Here is a 16,769-nt window from a genome sequence, read left to right as displayed (position 1 = left end):
TCTCCGTGGGCCTTTGCAGAGACAGAGCCCAGCCCAGGGTCTCCCAGAGAAGCCACAGCCGGGAAGGAACCCTCACGGGGACGTGTCCCCAGCTGCAGTCCACCCGCTGGGTGCTCTGTGCCCAGTCGTTGCTCCTGGCCCCACACCAGCCTCTGGGGGCTCCTCCCTGTGGGGCCGCACCGACCCGTCCCCACACACCACAAACACCCAGCCCCAGCCTTCTCACCCTCGGCCTCGGCCTCCATGGGCTCCGGCTCCTGGACCACTGTCTGGTGGACAACCACCTGGGACGGTGGTCCGCGTGGTGTCGGAGGTCTTGCGCGGCAATCCCCAGCACCTGTTTTTCGGGATGCCTGTGGGGTCAACCCCTCTGTCAGGGAGGAGGGCACGTCCGCCAGCTGCTTCTCCATGTCCTCCGTGGCCTCCTGCAAAGACAGGGACCGGTAGCCGGCCCCAAGGCATCACAGCCCTGCCCGGCCATTAGCACTGTCCTCCTGCCCAGTCCCCCTGCTGCTCCCAGATCAGACACACACCTGTGCGCGCACAGCCCTGCACCCGGGATGCAGTGACCCATCCCTGCAGGGCTATCGGGATAAACCTTGGGCAGAAGGGGCAGTGCCCACACACCCCATCCCACACAGCCAGCCTTGACCTTGAACATGACCTGCCCACTGGGTATCTTACCCCTCAACAGCCTGCTCCTGCTCGGGGTGGCCCCACCCCATGACCCCTCTTTACACACACACTCACACACATATGCACACACTCACACACACGCGCACACACACACACAGACACACAGGGAGGGCACCTGGGGCTACACAGGTCATCAGAGTGAGTGGGGCTGGGTGGCTGGCTCTGGGCCTCTTGGTGTCACCTTTCTGTCCTTCCGGCCAAATGGCCAGAGGCGGTGGGGAGCCCTGACATGAAATCCCCAGCGGGGGACAGCATCCATAGGGCGCGCTTTCTTCCGCCTGCAGCCTGCAGACCTCGGCAGGCAACATGTGAACATCTTGCCTTAATGATCTCCAATGAAATGAGCTGGGCAGGGGGCTGTCTGTGGAATGTGGGTGCCTGGTTACCGGGGTTCCAAATTCTGTTGGGCTCTGTTGTCAGGGAAGTGAGGTCACCAATGCCTGGGTTCCCCTTACCCAACTTCCTCCTCACACAAGAGCCCCCCAAGGTCCCCCCTCCCCCGCTGCTCAATGCTCACCCTCCCCCCATGCCCCATCCATACAGTGACACCCCCACAGCCCCCGGGAGGCCTGGGTGCAGCCGGTGTCCCTGCTGTGAGGACACAGAGCTGGGTTCAGGCCAGACTCCTGCGCATGCCCAGGGCTATGACCCTGGACAGACCCCGTGCCTCTCAGGGCCTCCCCAGGCTCCCCATCTGCACATCGGAGTATTCTGGCTTCTACTTCTAGGGACGCCATCAGGGGTAGGACCTCTACACATGTTCCGTACCTGCTATCACAGGAGGCTGGGGCATACTTGGCAATGCAAGGATGAGCCAGGGGCTCGGCTTGGCATGGAACACAGCTCAGAGGGGCTTGGGTCTGCTCTGGGGTCCAGGCAAAGCCACCCCCCTCCTGCCTGTGTCCCAGCCCCCGTGGGAAGGTAGTGATGAACTGATTCTGACCTTGTCCCCTGGTGACACAGACTTCCAGGGGCTCCCATTAGGGTTAGGCTCAGGTCCCAGGGCCTCGTCTGTGTCCATGTGCTGGGCAGTCCCCACAGTGGCCCCTAATACCCCTGAATCCTGGTCACACATCCCTGTGGAATCCCCTCCCCTCCAGGGTGGATGGCCTGTGTGACGGCGCTCTCCGGAATAGAATGGCACAAAATGCCGGGATGTCATTTCCAAGCTGGTGGAGGAAAGTCTGTGACTTCTCCTGGTTCCCTCTGTCCTGTGTTCATTCTCTGTCTCCTTCTCTGTCTGTGTCTGTGTCTCTCCCAGGAGCAGGATCTGTGGGTTCCATGGGCGATGTGAGAAACCTCAGAAGCCTCCCTTGTCGCTGTTTCCCTCTCTGGTCCTGGTGCTCCATTCCTTCCTAAGGCCTCCTCACCCTGACCAGAGCAGTGATTCTGGATCCTCTTCCACATGGGGACCCTGAGGCTGCAACAAGGAGGGCCCTGACCTTGGTCTCCAGACTGGTGGCCCTGTGCTCTGCCCCGTTCTGCGTAGCCAGGTCCTCAGCCCCCCAAGCCCCGAGTCTGTCCTGTGCTGAGAAGGACCTCGAGGGGGTAGAAAACATTTTCCCCAGACTGGGATCACAGGGGGTCGGGGATGGAGATCCCAGGCCAACAGGCTCTTCTACAAGCCTGTGGGACCCTTGGGACACTGCATCTCTGCAGCCCAAGTGACAGCAGAGTAAGCTGAGGTCTTTTGGGCTGTAGCCCTCTGGACTTGGGGGTGGGTATCTCTTCCTACTCCCAAGTGCCCAGGGTGGTGGTGGACACCGGAACCCAGACCCTGTCTTTTCCCAGTGCCCTGGCAACCCCCTGGGTCCCTTGGGGACCCCTGACCATCAGCCTGGCCTGTCTCCCCTCCCCATGCTCTGGATCTGGGTCCTTGCCGGGAGTCCTGATGCCCTGCCCCATGGCCCAGCTGTCTCCAACCTCTTTCTTCTTTCCCCCTTGTCCCCCACCTCGCTCCCAGGGTGTCCTTCCCTTCTGACCCCCAGCTGGGCAGTCAGAGTGGTGCGTGTGGTTGGGTTTGCAGGTGCGCATGCCTCTACATGCCTGGGGATGCCAAGGTCATGTCCCCACATGGAACGTGGTGGGTAGCTCTCCCCGAGGATCTGAGGGGCTCTCACCCCCAAAGCGACCCTCATGGGAGGGTTGGGGCTGGCCTAGGACTGGAGAGCAGCCCTGCTCCTTGGGCTCTGCACCCCTCATTTGTCTTGGGCCAGTGCCTGCCTCTCTTGACCCAGGTTCCCAACTGTCCCTGAGGGTTGGACATGGAAATGCTTGAACGTGGCCGCTCCTCCAGGGGTAGGTGGGGGACAGGTGCACCAGGCACCCAGACCTCCCCACCCAGAGGGCCAGCCAGGTGTGTCATGGCCAGGTGTGCAAAGGAGACCTGCATGCAGCACCTGTACGGTGAACCAGCCCTGCAGCGGATGTACATGAGACCCATGGCTCTGCACCTGACCGGTCCCCCACATTCCCTCACCACAGCCGACTACTCTGTGGCCCCAAAGTCCACTGGGCCCCGCAACCACGCCCACCCTGGGCGGCAGGCCTTAGGGTGCAATGCCAGGTGGGTAGGACATCTGGGGATGCACAGGTCATTGAATACCCCTCCCACCCAGCTGCCCTGGAATGCAGACTCCCTCTCAGGGTCCAGCTAAGTGCGGGGCTGGGCCAGAGGACCTGGAGGCACCAGTGGAGGCCGACTCAGGACAGGGAGAAGATCAGTCTGCCCCTTCCCCTTCTCCTCTCCTCCTTCTGCCTTGTCTTCCTGGCAGGAGCCAGGACAGAGGTCCAGCCTGTCCCTGGCAGCAGCCCCGGCTGGAGTCAGAGGGGCGGGAAGGAGGCCGGGGAGGAGGGGCCTGCCAGCAGGATGCCCGAGTGTGAAGGGGGTCGTTACTGCAATGAGGGACCCCATGGGCATTCAGGGATTTCAGCCCTTTTTAGACATGAGCAGTGGCCCCAGGACTCGGCCCCTGCCCCATCCTTCACTCTCCACAAGGCCCTGCATCCTCCCCAGCCCAGTCCTGGTCCACAGCCAGTCCTCCCTCCGGCTCCAGGGGCTCCACGGGCTGCGAAATCATTACAAGCTGGAACCGAGCCATCCCTATGGGGCCTGGTTCCGGGTCCTGCAGCCCCTCAGTGAGGAGCGGTCAGGCCAGGCAGAAGCGGGGAGAGGGCAGAGTGGACTCTCCCTGGGGGCCATGGATCCCTGGTCAGTGCAGACCCTGTTGTGTGCTGGCCCCTAGGGCACTCAGATTCTAGCTCCGGGTCAGGCTCCGGGAGGGAGACCAGAGTGTGGCTCCTGCTAGCTCAGATGTGTCACTCCGTCCTGTAGCTAAAGCCTGTCCCACCAGCTGAACTCCCCCTCCTAGTCGGCCAGCTCACCTTCAAGGTCAAGAACAGGCCATCATGAAGGTCAGGGGCCAGTGCGTGTCTGGTCAGGCAGGCGAGGGCTCACTTTCAACTCAGGGAGTCTCTGGCTGGTCTAGCAGGGGCTCTGGAGGCCTGGCTTTCCAGGTTCTCTGCTGACCAGCTCTGGGACTGGAGCCATTTACCTCCCCTCGCTGGGCCTCGCTCTCCTCCTCTGTGCAATGGGGTGATGCTGAATGATCCCTCCCATGGCCGGAACATGTGGAGTGCTGGTGATTGACGTAAGCTGGGCAGAGAGCCTGGATTACAGAGTGCAGAGGGGGATGGTGAGTGGTGTGGGCAATGAGCACTCCTTCCCCCAAAAGCAATTCAGCTCTTTGATGCAGCCACCAGGCCCCTGGCTGGGAGCCCAGGAGCAGTGGCCGACCACACTCCTGACATCAGGCCCCTGCGTGTGGCTCTTCCTCAGCACTGGGACACGGTGGGGACCCCGGCACACGGGGCCAGCTCCTCTCTCTGAGGGAAGGAGAACAAAGACTTTCCTTGGGGTCCCACAAGGCCCCGTAGGCCTAAGAGGGGAGGAGGCTGCCCCCAAACAGTACATTGAAATTCTGCTTGTGTTAGAACCTGAGCATTGGGGTTTGGTTCTTTCACTTGCTGGGCTGACGAGTCACACTTGCTCTCCATGACTCCTCCTCAGATGAAGAGCTCTTGCAGGTCCCGGGAGTCCTGGACCTGGGGAGGGGAGAGGGGCCAGTCCCCTCCCTGGCTCCTGCAGGAGACCTGTCCTCCCAAAGACAGGATGGTTTCGGGTCGTGATCCTGGGCCAGGGTTGGACACAGCTCCTCACTGCTCCTGACTCTGGGGCTGAGGGGGCCTTTCGCTGGCATAGCAATGCCCACGGAAGTCAGGGGCTTCAGAAAGAACACACTCCTGGACCCGGTCCCGCCCCAGGATGGTGGCTGCCTTCCCCAGCTCCGGAGGAAGAGGGATATCCTCTGCTTCTTTGGCGGTGGTCCTCTGACCCATGAGCAAGCCCTGAAAAGTCTCTAGTCCTCCTCTGGAAGTGCACCAGCCCTGAGTGGGCCAGTCACTGTCCACACACGAAGACGGACAACGTTTTGAGGAAATGTGGGAGGTGATCCTGTGCAAATGGCATGTGGGTTGGTGGGGCTGGCTGCTTCACTGCCCTCCAGCGGGCCCCCTTTCCCTGGATAGGCATCCTCCTGGAGTCTGGTCTCTGCCCTTGGAGGTCCCTTCCTGCTGGTTTCAGAACCAAGGGAGAGACTGTGGTGTGGCTTGGAAGGCTCCACCCCAGCCTCCTCCCTTTTGCACACATCACTGCTCCCCAAGAAGCAGGGGCTGTTGCTCCCGCATGCCCCACACAAGGCTGGTTTAAGGCACTCATTCCCTCCAAGTCCCAGCCGCTCTGGCTCCGTCACAAACATCATGGCCACAGCTGCCTGGCTGGGCAAGGAGTCCAGGAGAGCTCTCCTTTCCTGGGATCAGGGTTCACACTCCTGGCCAGAGAAAGAAGTCCCATCTGTCCTCTGCTAGAGAAAGTGAATTCCTGGGCCGGGTTGCCCTCAGGTACCTGAGGACATTGGGGTCCCCTGCAGGTCCCCTGGAAAGAAGGGTGTTGGGCACCCCAGGCCTGGAAAACAGTGAGCAGCACCCATCCCAGGCCACGGGTGCAGCCATCACCTGGCAGTGCTTGGCCTCAGACTCTCCCCCGGAAACTCTGGCTGGTTTTTCACAGATGTGTTTTCAGGAGTGTTCAGCACAGCGGTGGTGGAGAGAGCAGGCAATGCACCAGTACTAATGCCCAAGGAGATGGATGGTGGCTCAGTCCGTTAAGCCGCCGACTCTTGATTTTGGCTCAGGATGTGATCTCATGGTGTGGGATCGAGCCCCACGTAGGGTCTGTGTTCAGGGCAGCGCGGGCTCACGATTCTCTCTTCCACCTCCTGTGTCTACTACCACTCTCGTGCCACGCTCTCTCTCTAAAATAAATTAATAAAATCTTTATAAAAATGGAATCATACAGAATGTACTTTTAAAAAATGGTAAAAAATCTATCATAAGATCTCACTGATATGAGGAATTCTTAATCTCAGGAAACCAACTGAGGGTTGCTGGAGTGGGGATGGGTTGGGAGAGATGGGGTGGCTGCGTGATAGACATTGGGGAGGGTATGTGCTATGGTGAGCGCTGTGAATCGTGTAAGACTGTTGAATCACAGACCTGTACCTCTGAAACAAATAATACATTATATGTTAAGAAAAAAGAAGATAGTAGGAAGGGAAAAATGATGTAATAGATGGTGATTAACATAACAATAAAAAAGGAAAAAATTGTAAAAATCATAACATTGATTTTGCCATTTTAAACATTTTCAGTATAAAGTCCGGTAGTGTGAAGTCTATTTACACTGCTGTGATACATATCTTGAGAACATTTCATTTGCAAGTCTGAAATTCTGTACTCATTATTATTTGTTTTTCATGTAGAAAGCATATTTATTTATTTACTTATTTAATTAGGTTCAGTTAGCCAACATATAGTACATCTTTGGTTTTTGATGTAGTGTTCAATGACTCATTATTTGCATATAACCCAGTGCTCATCACAACATGTGCCCTCCTTAATACCCATCACCCCCAGATACCCCATCTCCCCACCCCCCTCCTTTCTGTAACTCTCAGTTAGGTTCCTGGAGTCCAGAGTCTCTCGTGATTTGTCTCCCTCTCTGATTTCTTCCCATTCAGTTTTCCTTCCCTTCTGCTGTGGTCCTCCACACTATTCCTTATGTTCCATATATGAGTGAAACCATATGATAGCTGTCTTTCTCTGCTTGACTTATTTCACTTAGCATAATCCCCTCCAGTTCAATCACGTCAGTGCAAATTGTAGGTATGTATCCTTTCTGATGGCTGAGTGATCTTCCCTTGTATATATGGACCACATCTTTATCCATTCATCTGTTGAAGGGCATTTCGGCTCCTTCCACAGTTTGGCTATTGCAGACATTGCTGCTGTGAACATTGGGGTTCAGGTGCCCCTTCTTTTCACTACGTCTGTATCTTTGGGGAAATACCCAGTAGTGCAATTGTTTGTTAGTAGGGTAGTTCTATTTTTAACATTTTGAGGAACCTCCATACTGTTTTCCAGAGTGACTGTACCTGCTTGCATTCCCACCAACAGTGTAAGAGGGTTCCTCTTTCTCCACATCCTCTCAACATCTGTCGTTTCCTGACTTGTTAATTTTAGCCATTCTGACTGGTGTGAGGTGGTATCTCATTGTGGTTTTGATTTGAATTTCCATGATGGCTAGTGATGGTAAACGTTAGTCGTTTTTATGTCTTTTTTGGAGAAATGTCTGTTCATGTCTTCTGCCCGTTTCTTGATTGGATTATTATTATTTTGTTGTTGTTGTTGGGGTGTTGAGTTTGAGTTCTTGATAGATCTCAGATACCAGCCCTTCAACTGTAATGTCATTTGCAAATATCTTCTCCCATTCCATGGGTCGCCTCTTAGTTTTGTTGACTGTTTCGTTTGCTGTGCTGAAGCTTTTTATCTTGATGAAGTCCCAAAAGTTCATTTTTGCTTCTGTTTCCCTTGCCTTTATAGACATGTCTTGAAAGAAGTTGCTGTGGCTGATGTCGAAGAGGTTACTGCCTCTGTTCTCCTCTAGGATTTTGATGGACTCCTGTCTCACTTTGAGGTCTTTCATCCATTTTGAGTTTATCTTTGTGAATGATGTAAGAGAATGGTCGAGTTTCAATCTTATGCATGTGGCTGTCCAGTTTTCCCAGCACCATTTATTGGAGAGACTGTCTTTTTTCCATTGGACATTCATTCCTGATCTGTCAAAGATTGGTTGACCGTAGAGTTGAGGGTCCATTTCTGGGGTCTCTATTCTGTTCCATTGATCTATGTGTTTTTGTGCCAATACCATCCTGTCACAGATTTGTAATATAGATTGAAGTCAGGCATTGTGATGCCCCAAGTTTGGTTTTCTTTTGCAACATTTCCCTGGCTATGTATCCTTGGCTGCATGTTCTCATTTAGTACTGTGAACATGTCTTTCCAGCCCTTTCTGGCTTGCCAGTTCCCTGATGTTATTCTGACGTTATTCTGATGTTCCTCCCTCTGTACATAAGAAATCTCTTCCCCCTGGCTGCTTTCTGTTTTGCTTCCTTGGTTCTAAGATTTGCAAGTTTTCCATTTTTAATTCTAATAGTGTATTTATAGACTACTTTGGATTTTCTATGTACACCATCATCTTATCTGTGAATAGTCACAATTATCTCCTCAATGGGTATTCTTTTTGTTTCTCTTGGCTTATAACACTTGGGAGATTCTCCAAAGTAATGTTGACTAGAGTAGCATTGTTTGAAGATTTTAGTATACCTTTCGCAATACCCGATAGAAAAACAGACAAAACGTTGGTAAGAAATGTGACCTATTTGACATATATGGAACATTACATAGTAAGTGCAGAATACATTATTTTCAAGTGGTCCTAGAATATTTACCCAAATAGACGATACGTTGGGCCGTGAATCAATCTACACATTTTAAAAGCCTGAAATTAACTAGATTATATTCTTCGACCACAGGGGAATTGAGCCATAGTCATAATGAAAAGAAAACCAGGAAGTCCCTCAATGTTTAAAACTTAAATGTAACTTTGCTACATATCCTAAGGGTCAGAGAGGGAATCACAATGGAAATTCTCAATCTTTCCTACATCAGAGCTCACAGACAATGGCATTCTATCCATGAAGAGCACTATAAATAAGGTAGACAGGAGTTGAGGCTTAAGTCCGAGTTCTGCCTGCCTCAGCCACACCTGGCAGCCTTGGTATGTGGTCGCCCCCGGCTGCCCTTTCTGGCGGCCCTGAGCTAAGGGAGACAACATGGCCATGTGGAAATGGGAAGCTCCACACTCCTAGTGATGATGGTGTCTCCCACCCAAGCTGCCCTTTCTGGTGGCCCTGAGCTAAGGGGGACAACATGGCCATATGGAAATGGGAAGCTCCACACTCCTAGTGACGACGGTGCTATTGTATTGTCCTCACCAGTCCAACAACATGATTTCTGAGTGAAAGATGACACAATAGCAGCTTCTTGACCTTCCTTAAGGTTTGAAAATCATCTTGTGAGTCATCTATTAGAAATAGGGTTTCAACACGTGTTCATTTATCTGGAAAAGAAATAGATCCAAATAGTAATTATGGCTTCCTGAGCACCTGCCGTTGAGTGCCGTCACACTGGCTCTTTGTGGAATTCTCCCTCTTAAACTTCTAAACTATGAGGTAGGTATTATTAGTCACATTTTCTAGATGGTTAGACAGGGGCTCAGAAACGATACGAGTCACAGAGGATTTGAGTGTCAGAGACCTAAGTGGGATCTTCAAACTGACTCCAAATCCCTTGTTATTCCATACAGGGTACTATTTCCCTCTTTTTTTTTTTTAAGGTTTTATTTATTTGAGAGAGAGAATGAGAGAGCGCGAGAGGGGGAGGGTCAGAGGGAGAAGCAGACTCCCCGCCGAGCAGGGAGCCTGATTTGGGACTCGATCCTGGGACTCTAGGATCATGACCTGAGCCGAGGGCAGTCGCTTAGCCAACTGAGCCACCCAGGTGCCCTGCTATTTCCCTCTTATCTCTGGTCTTCTCTATCTGGAACATATCAAGGATCAGGAATTTTATGTTGTGTGGCCAACTGGAATGAATTCAGTTGGCCTTTTAACCTCTGCCCATCGTAATTGAAGGATCTTTGAGTGAGATACTCCAAGATCTCTAGGAATAGAGACATTATAATATTTTTCTAATATTACAGTTAGTGAAAGAACTATCTTTTTTTAATTGGTTCAGGCTCTGGTATGATCAGAGTGTACCATAAGACAGGTCTGAAATAGTATTTAAAAACACTCAGCTCAGCCTCTTCTACAAAGTGAGACAGTGCTTATAAACACAGCTGAAATAGTCCCTTAGCTACGATTATTTCCTTCCCAACCATCGTAGTGTTTATATGGTATGACTAGGACTTACATTAGTCAAAATCAGCAAGGAAAGAACTGAGACAGTGTATCCAAGCTTTAGGAGCACTTCATGTTTCCATTAGTGCTGTGAAAATGAGCTACTCTGTTTTCTTCTGTAGTCTAAGGGAATGGTGCCAGACATCTCTAAGATGTCTAGTCGTTCTAAAATTCTGACTTTAGGTTATCTGTGTGCTTCAGAGATTTGGGCAGGAGAAGGGGAGGAGCCCAGCGTCTCTGAACCCCTCTGTTACCTGTGTGGACCATGGAACAGGTAAACTTCTGTAGGCATCATTTTGATTTCTTGGTACTATCGTTAAAGGTACTTTTGTCTCAAGTTCCTCCCTTGAGTAGTAGTTCTAATGATAATGGAAATTTTAATCTTTTACCATCCGTGGGCCCGGATCCGGGGCTCCCAGAGAAGCTATCCTTTAACATTTTACCAAGCTCCGAATGGGCAAAACCTCAGAGCGTGGGTCCTATTTCTGTCCCGAGCACATATTGTACATCTGGTTTGAGAAGAAAAAGATAACCCAAAAACGCCATTGCAAACATGAGGATAAGAAAAACGGAAGAACCTCTCTGGCTCCCATAAGATTAAAGTCATACTGACTTGCACAAACAGAAAACGTAGGAAGAAGTCTATAAGTTTCTGGAACGTTCTCCCTCATGACGATGTGTAACTCTGTATGTAAAACAACACAGAACAAATATATAAACCTGCCCCAGATGTTCCTTCCCCGGAGCACTCCCTTCTTTCTGAAGATTGTGTCTCCCAGGCAGCTGTCCTGCGGTGGGTTTGAATAAAACTCTCTTCCTTTCTCTCTCAGCTGTTTAAAAGGGTTTGCTCATTTAGTGTCGACAATAACAATACGTTTTCTTTTTAAGTGAAAAATAAATGTTCCTGGTTCACGACTCCAACAGCACAGAAGGGCGGCTGTTCTTCATCCTGGAGCTTCCCTGCAGAACCAAGCATATGTATATATATATTCCAGCATAAAAGAGCTCATCCTACAAGGATGCTTTGAAGGTCCAAGAAGCACTATCCACTCCATGGGTGAGACCAGAAAGTGAAGCTCTTCCAGCTTAGAGAATTACTTTTTGGGTTTAAAACTGCCTTGGAAATGCGTGAAGCCATTGCATTTCCTAAAGCCCAAAGCCTCGGAAGGTCCGAGTGTGGCTGACCTTGCGGGGGGCCAGGAACAGCTCTGCAGGCAGGGTTGGTGCAGGAAGGGAAGGGGCAGGGCTCTGGGGGTGGTCTGTAGCCAGAGGCGTCCGCGGAATGGGCCGGGTGTGTGCCTGGGGCGGACCCTGCCCATAACCCCCGCCCATGCCTGCACCGCCAAGCCAGGTGCTGGCTTGAGGAGGGGCCTCCTGGACCACCTGCGGTCGCGGGGAGCCCCGGGCGTGAGGGCGGGTTGGCCGGTAGAGGCAGGCGCGCCATCCAATGGGCTCGGGGCACCACCCTCCCCGACCAGTCACCGCGTGGGGGTGGAGATACCTCTGCGGGAGGACCCGGAGCTGCCCCGGGGTTGCAGAGGTCGGGCAGCTCGGCCCGCTCCCAGAGAGTTCACCTGTGGCGTTCGCGGCTGGGTGAGAGCACGCTGTGGGCTGGGGTGGGGGTCCCGGGGGCAGGGTGCGCCCTGGATGGGAGTTGGGGGTTCTCGAAGGCGGCGGGGAGCGAGCTAATCCCACGAACTCAGATGAGTTTTCTTTTTCCCTTGAAAGCCCTTCAACTGGCCATATCCCCCAGCCCCGTGAACTCCAGGGCCCCGCTCACCCGAGTTTTTGGGGGATGGGTTGCGGACATTTCAGGTTTGCCTCGTTCCCCTGGAAGAGTGCACGTAAGGACCGCACAGTCCCCAACTTCAGTGGGGTGCCCCCTGTCCCCTGGCACAGTGCAGGTAATGGACCTTGAGCAGCACCCCGAGTTCAGCAGGGTGTCCCCTGTTCGCCCAGGCACAGGTGTGGTGGTAACAAGCCCCAGAGCCGTCCCCCAACTTCAGCATTGTGCCCCATGTCCTCAGGGGGATGGTGGTAATGGCCCCTTATGATCGTCTGGGAGGGCCCTCCGTGTTCCTGCTCCCCCAGGCACAGGTGCGGTGGCAACAAGCCCTAGAGTCATCCCCCAACTTCAGCATTGTGCCCCATGTCCCCCAGGGATGGTGGTAATGGGCTGACAGGATGGTGCAGGAGGGTCTTCCAGGTGGGGGCCTGGAGGCTGGAGTAAACCAGACCCCACTCAAGTTGCATGAGGAACAGATGAGTTGAGGTGTTCATTTGGAAGAGTAATTTCGCTTTTCCAAAAATGTCAAAGTCATTGGTCTACACTAGAATGAAGATAATGACTACTTAAAAAACAAGCATGTGTTTCCCCTTCTCCCAGAAACCAAAGCAGGTGTGCAGGCCATAGGTCGGAGGTGCCTTCTCATCCCCACCTGACAGCACTTCTCTGCTCTGGCTCCAGGAGACCCGAAGTTCTGAACATCAGCATGTGAGTCAGTGATGCAGCTTGTCACAGGACGTCAGCGTTCAGAGAAAGCAGCAGGTCCATTTGGCACAGTGTCATCATCATGTCAGGACAGGAGGTAAAACCTCTCGTGAACCCCAAACCTCCTGGGCTTTCCTCGTTTCTCTAGTTGAGCCACGAAGTAAAACTTCAGTAGCTGTCAGCATTCTCCATTTGGTGCAGGAGTTAGTTAATTTCCCTGCAGGTAGAAGATTGCAGGTGCAGGGGATCCCATTTTCTCTATTCACTTATTGCTTACAAAGTAGATTCTGATCATCTGTTTCCTAGAAGTAACCTTTATTAGAAAGGGAAGGTGAAATTTACTGTGTGTTTTTAACATATCATTTGTTCCTTCATCTAACAGCGTTTATTCATTTGGGCCTAGGATATGGTTGAGTGGCCAGCATCTAGAGTTAGTTGGCTTTTTGTCGTCAGATACAGACTTGGATGATGTCTTGTCATTTGTCAAAGGTGATGTTTCATAATTGATTAGTCTTTTCATCAGAAGAGTTACAATTAGGGTCGAGGGAAAAATCAAAATTATTCAAAGCAGCCTTTTACTGTTTAAAAGTTGAGCTTGAGGGGCGCCTGGGTGGCTCAGTCATTAAGCGTCTGCCTTCAGCTCAGGTCATGATCCCGGGGTCCTGGGATCGAGCCCCGCATCGGGCTCCCTGCTCCGCGGGGGACCTGCTTCTCCCTCTCCCACTCCCCCTGCTTGTGTTTCCTCTCTCACTGTGTCTCTCTCTGTCAAATAAATAAATAAAATCTTAAAAAAAAAAAAAGTTGAGCTTGACTTTCTAGTTTTTCTAAATGTGTCATCTAGATATTTTGACATGCCGATTTTCTCTGTAGCTTTTTTGGTGGTGGAGTCAGAAGGAGAGTCTTTGAGAATTCTGGATGCTGGTGGCATCAAGGAGCTTGGCGTCAGGAGCACTGGGTTGAGTTCTGGAACTGCTTGCCCAACCCTAGGTGAGTCAGGTTATCCCACAGAGCTTCCATTGACTCCTTATGAAATTGCTGGCATCTAATATCTATGGAAAGGCTTTTTCCACAGAAACTGTTCTGCCTAATGAAGAGCAATTAAAAATGAGGTGATTTGGGCTGTATTATTCTGTGAATAATAGTTTTAAACCCCCCCGTCATAGGATATGGTGTTTTATTGTACAAGGAGTCCTCAGAAGGCTGCAATGAAAGAAGCAGGTCTCAGAGCATGTCCATGTTCCATTGATACGTTCCTTACAGTTTGCCCAGGTAGGAAGGTAATTGGAGAGAAATACGACAGAAGGGGAAAGTAGTGAACCATTCATTAGGTAGCCTTCCACCTTTCTCATGAAAGCCTTGGGCCAGTGTCATTTTGGAAGAAGAGGGGGAGTCCTGGAGCTCTGCAGTGGATGGGGGAGTTCCAGGTCTGGGTAAAGCTGACAGGGGTCTCAGAAGAGAGCTGAGTGCATTGAGCAGGAGGGTGTGGGCAGGGCGGGCTCCAGGGGTGGCTTTGGGTCTCCCGGGTGAGAGTGGTGACAGGTGGAGGGCCGTGAGGAGGTTCCTGGCCGAGGACAGGTGAGGCCCAGGTGGAGAGCTGGCCGAGCACCTTCTTCTGTGCCACCAGCCTCACCCAACATACACGACGTCATCGTCTGTCCCTGTCACTCCAGTTCAGACGTCTCAGAGGTGCCAGGCCAAGACGTTTGTTTGAGTTTCTTTCTTTGAGTGTGTGTGAGGTTTCAAAATTTTGATTATGGAAATGACGGGTCATCTGAACATCTGTTACTCTTTTATTTCCTGCTCTTCTTTCCATCACCAAAGTGAATCATACCTGCTAGTGGAAGGGGCTATCTGTGTGTTTTTATATCCCGATTTAATTAAACAGTGGGAAAATAATCTTCCGAAATATGATCAGAATCCTTGGTGGGTGTTCATGTTTTCCTCTTCCATGAACCACATTCCGATACTAGAAATCATGTTTTAAAGTAAAACACAGCCTCAGAGCTGTAACAGGGTGCCCTGTCCTTTGTGAGAGGGGCACATGGAGGAGTGTAGGTTCTTTAGGAGCTCAGGGAGTGGTGCATCGTGCTCCCAACGGAAATCGAGCCCCCTGTTAGCCTTCCCTGAGGGGGCTGCTTACCTGGTGGCCCATCCTAGGCTCTGGAAGCTTGACCCGGTGAGTCACTTGTGACTTGAGCTGGGGAATTTATGAAGAAAATGGAAGGAATCCTGGAGGGTGCCTGCATCCTTTGTACTCAGACAACTCCATGTAGCAAAGGAACTCATCATACCGTGAGGCATGTCGGGATCCCTGAGGGAAAGGGCTTCGCTTCGTGGGCTGAGGTAGTGTCTTCATCCTTATCTGGACCAGAGCCATGTTGTGTGGCTATGGAGATCCAGACCCTTATGTGACCATGTCATTATTATTATTATTATTATTATTTTAAGAAAACAATATAGACATTGACTTTGAGATACAAATATCGTAAGGAAAAACACAAGGTCAAATATATATATATATATAATGATTGAACTCGTGGCCTCTCTCATTAGTATGGGTAATGTAGGGCTGCCCGTATGAGAAAGACCAAGGAATTATATTTCGATTAGAAGTGTGCTGTGCACGCGTAGTGTTTTATTCTGTCATTTGCCTTATTTTTCTGGAGGGAAAATGGAGTAGTGACTGGAGCTTGGTTTCTGATTTTAAGGAATGGGAGACAAGTGAATTGCAAGACCAGTGTTGATGCTGACATGGTGCTCAATGCCCAGCGAGCGAAGGTTTGAAGCTCGGACTTGGAAGCCTTGGTGTTCAGCGAGGATGTTGTCCGAGTTTCCAGCACATCGAGTCACTTGGCTGGTGTGCCTAATCGAGCTAGTTCCTGCCTTTCTAAGGGCAGTTTGAAAGTGGCTTGAAACCCTAGGGTACTTGTGGAGTGGTCTGGATGGGACACCTGTGTGGGCCAGTGTAGACGCCACCCAGGGAATTCCAGAGCTAATGGTGAGCACATTTGTGAGGCTGGAGTTTGCTTCTCTGTGAGAAGCATTGAGCTGCAGTGGAAAGACGTCGCTGGGTCTTATGACTCACTGTGTGAGCAGGTCTGAGCCTGGCAGGGTAGTCGGATCAGATAGCTGGGAGGTTGTGATGCCGTGGTGGTGGACCATTGCTCATGATGGGCAGGCCAGCTTGCTACAGGGACAGGGACTGGGCTGTACTCCCTGGCCAGCCCTCCTGCTGCAGATGTGATGAGAGAGTTGCTTCCTGTTTGGTGCTTGAGCCCTCGGCTGAGCAGGGTGGTTGGTGGGAAGCAGCCCACAGGCAGCATTATCGATTCTTGCCCATTGTGCCCCTGCTTCCTCAGAGGAGGCACAGCAGATGTCCTCTGCCTGGTGTGTGTGAATTCAGCCAGCAGAAGCAGTTCTTCCAGAGCCCCACCCCTGAGAAATCCTCTCCATATTCCTGTGCTGTGTGCAAGAGGTCACTTTTCATCTGGAACTGAAATCTCAGCTCCTGCCATTAGGGTCTAAGGCCACACAGGACACCAGTATCCGTGCAGTTCTACTTCTGCATGGGGCCTGATGTGCGAGACTGAGGCCGAGCCTGGTCGGCCTGTTGATGCCGCTGCAGGCTCCTTCCTGGAAAATGTGCAGCACAGCCTGGTTTGTGATGATATCGCAGGAAAGAGGGACAGGTGCACCACTCCGCCTGACTGCAGGAGTATTCCGGACGTCAATCCCAGGTGGTTGGTGCAGGGAGGAGAGATGTCTGTTTCCCAGGACCTTGGCCAGAGGGAGAGTTGGATCCTGGGATGGGTCTCTGCTCAGCTTTCTCAGATGAGCACCTCAGGCAAGGAGAGAAAGTGTGAGTGCTCACCTGTAATTGAGGAAGGTGTCTGGCTTCAGGTCTCATGGGCAGGTGGATTCCTCGTGTGGCTCATTTTCCTGATAGTGTTCAAGGTGCAGTCCATGGACCCCTGGTCCTTGGCATCCTGGCTGTGCCAGACTCCTGGGGCACCTTTTCCCCCGGGGCTTTGGACCAGGAAATCGGAGGGAGTCAGTGGTGAAAGCGTCAGTGTAGGCCTTCGTTTCTGCCCTGCCGAGACAGACTGGTGACTGTGATAACTGCTACGGAAATACGGAGCAGGAGACAGGGCTGGGGTGCTGCAGGG

At 52.0% G+C, this 16,769-nt stretch overlaps 1 protein-coding gene and 1 long non-coding RNA gene across 2 annotated transcripts in view; both read left to right on the top strand.

The window, feature by feature from the left end:
* The window catches only part of LOC118356074, a gene marked incomplete at its 3' end in the record, with an annotated part of 52,798 nt that overhangs the window by 14,577 nt on the left and 21,452 nt on the right, over window positions 1-16,769 (top strand). The gene's annotated exons all lie outside the window — the stretch shown is intronic.
* Window positions 11,005-13,580, top strand: LOC118356089. The gene is made up of 3 exons (XR_004819422.1): window positions 11,005-11,169; window positions 12,580-12,700; window positions 13,474-13,580. It is a non-coding gene; the product is annotated as an uncharacterized LOC118356089 (long non-coding RNA).

This window comes from Zalophus californianus, chromosome 11 (genome assembly GCF_009762305.2).
Source record: "Zalophus californianus isolate mZalCal1 chromosome 11, mZalCal1.pri.v2, whole genome shotgun sequence".
Lineage (NCBI taxonomy): Eukaryota > Metazoa > Chordata > Mammalia > Carnivora > Otariidae > Zalophus > Zalophus californianus.
Note: the sequence above shows the minus strand (reverse complement) of the source record. Positions and strands in the feature narration are given on the sequence as shown.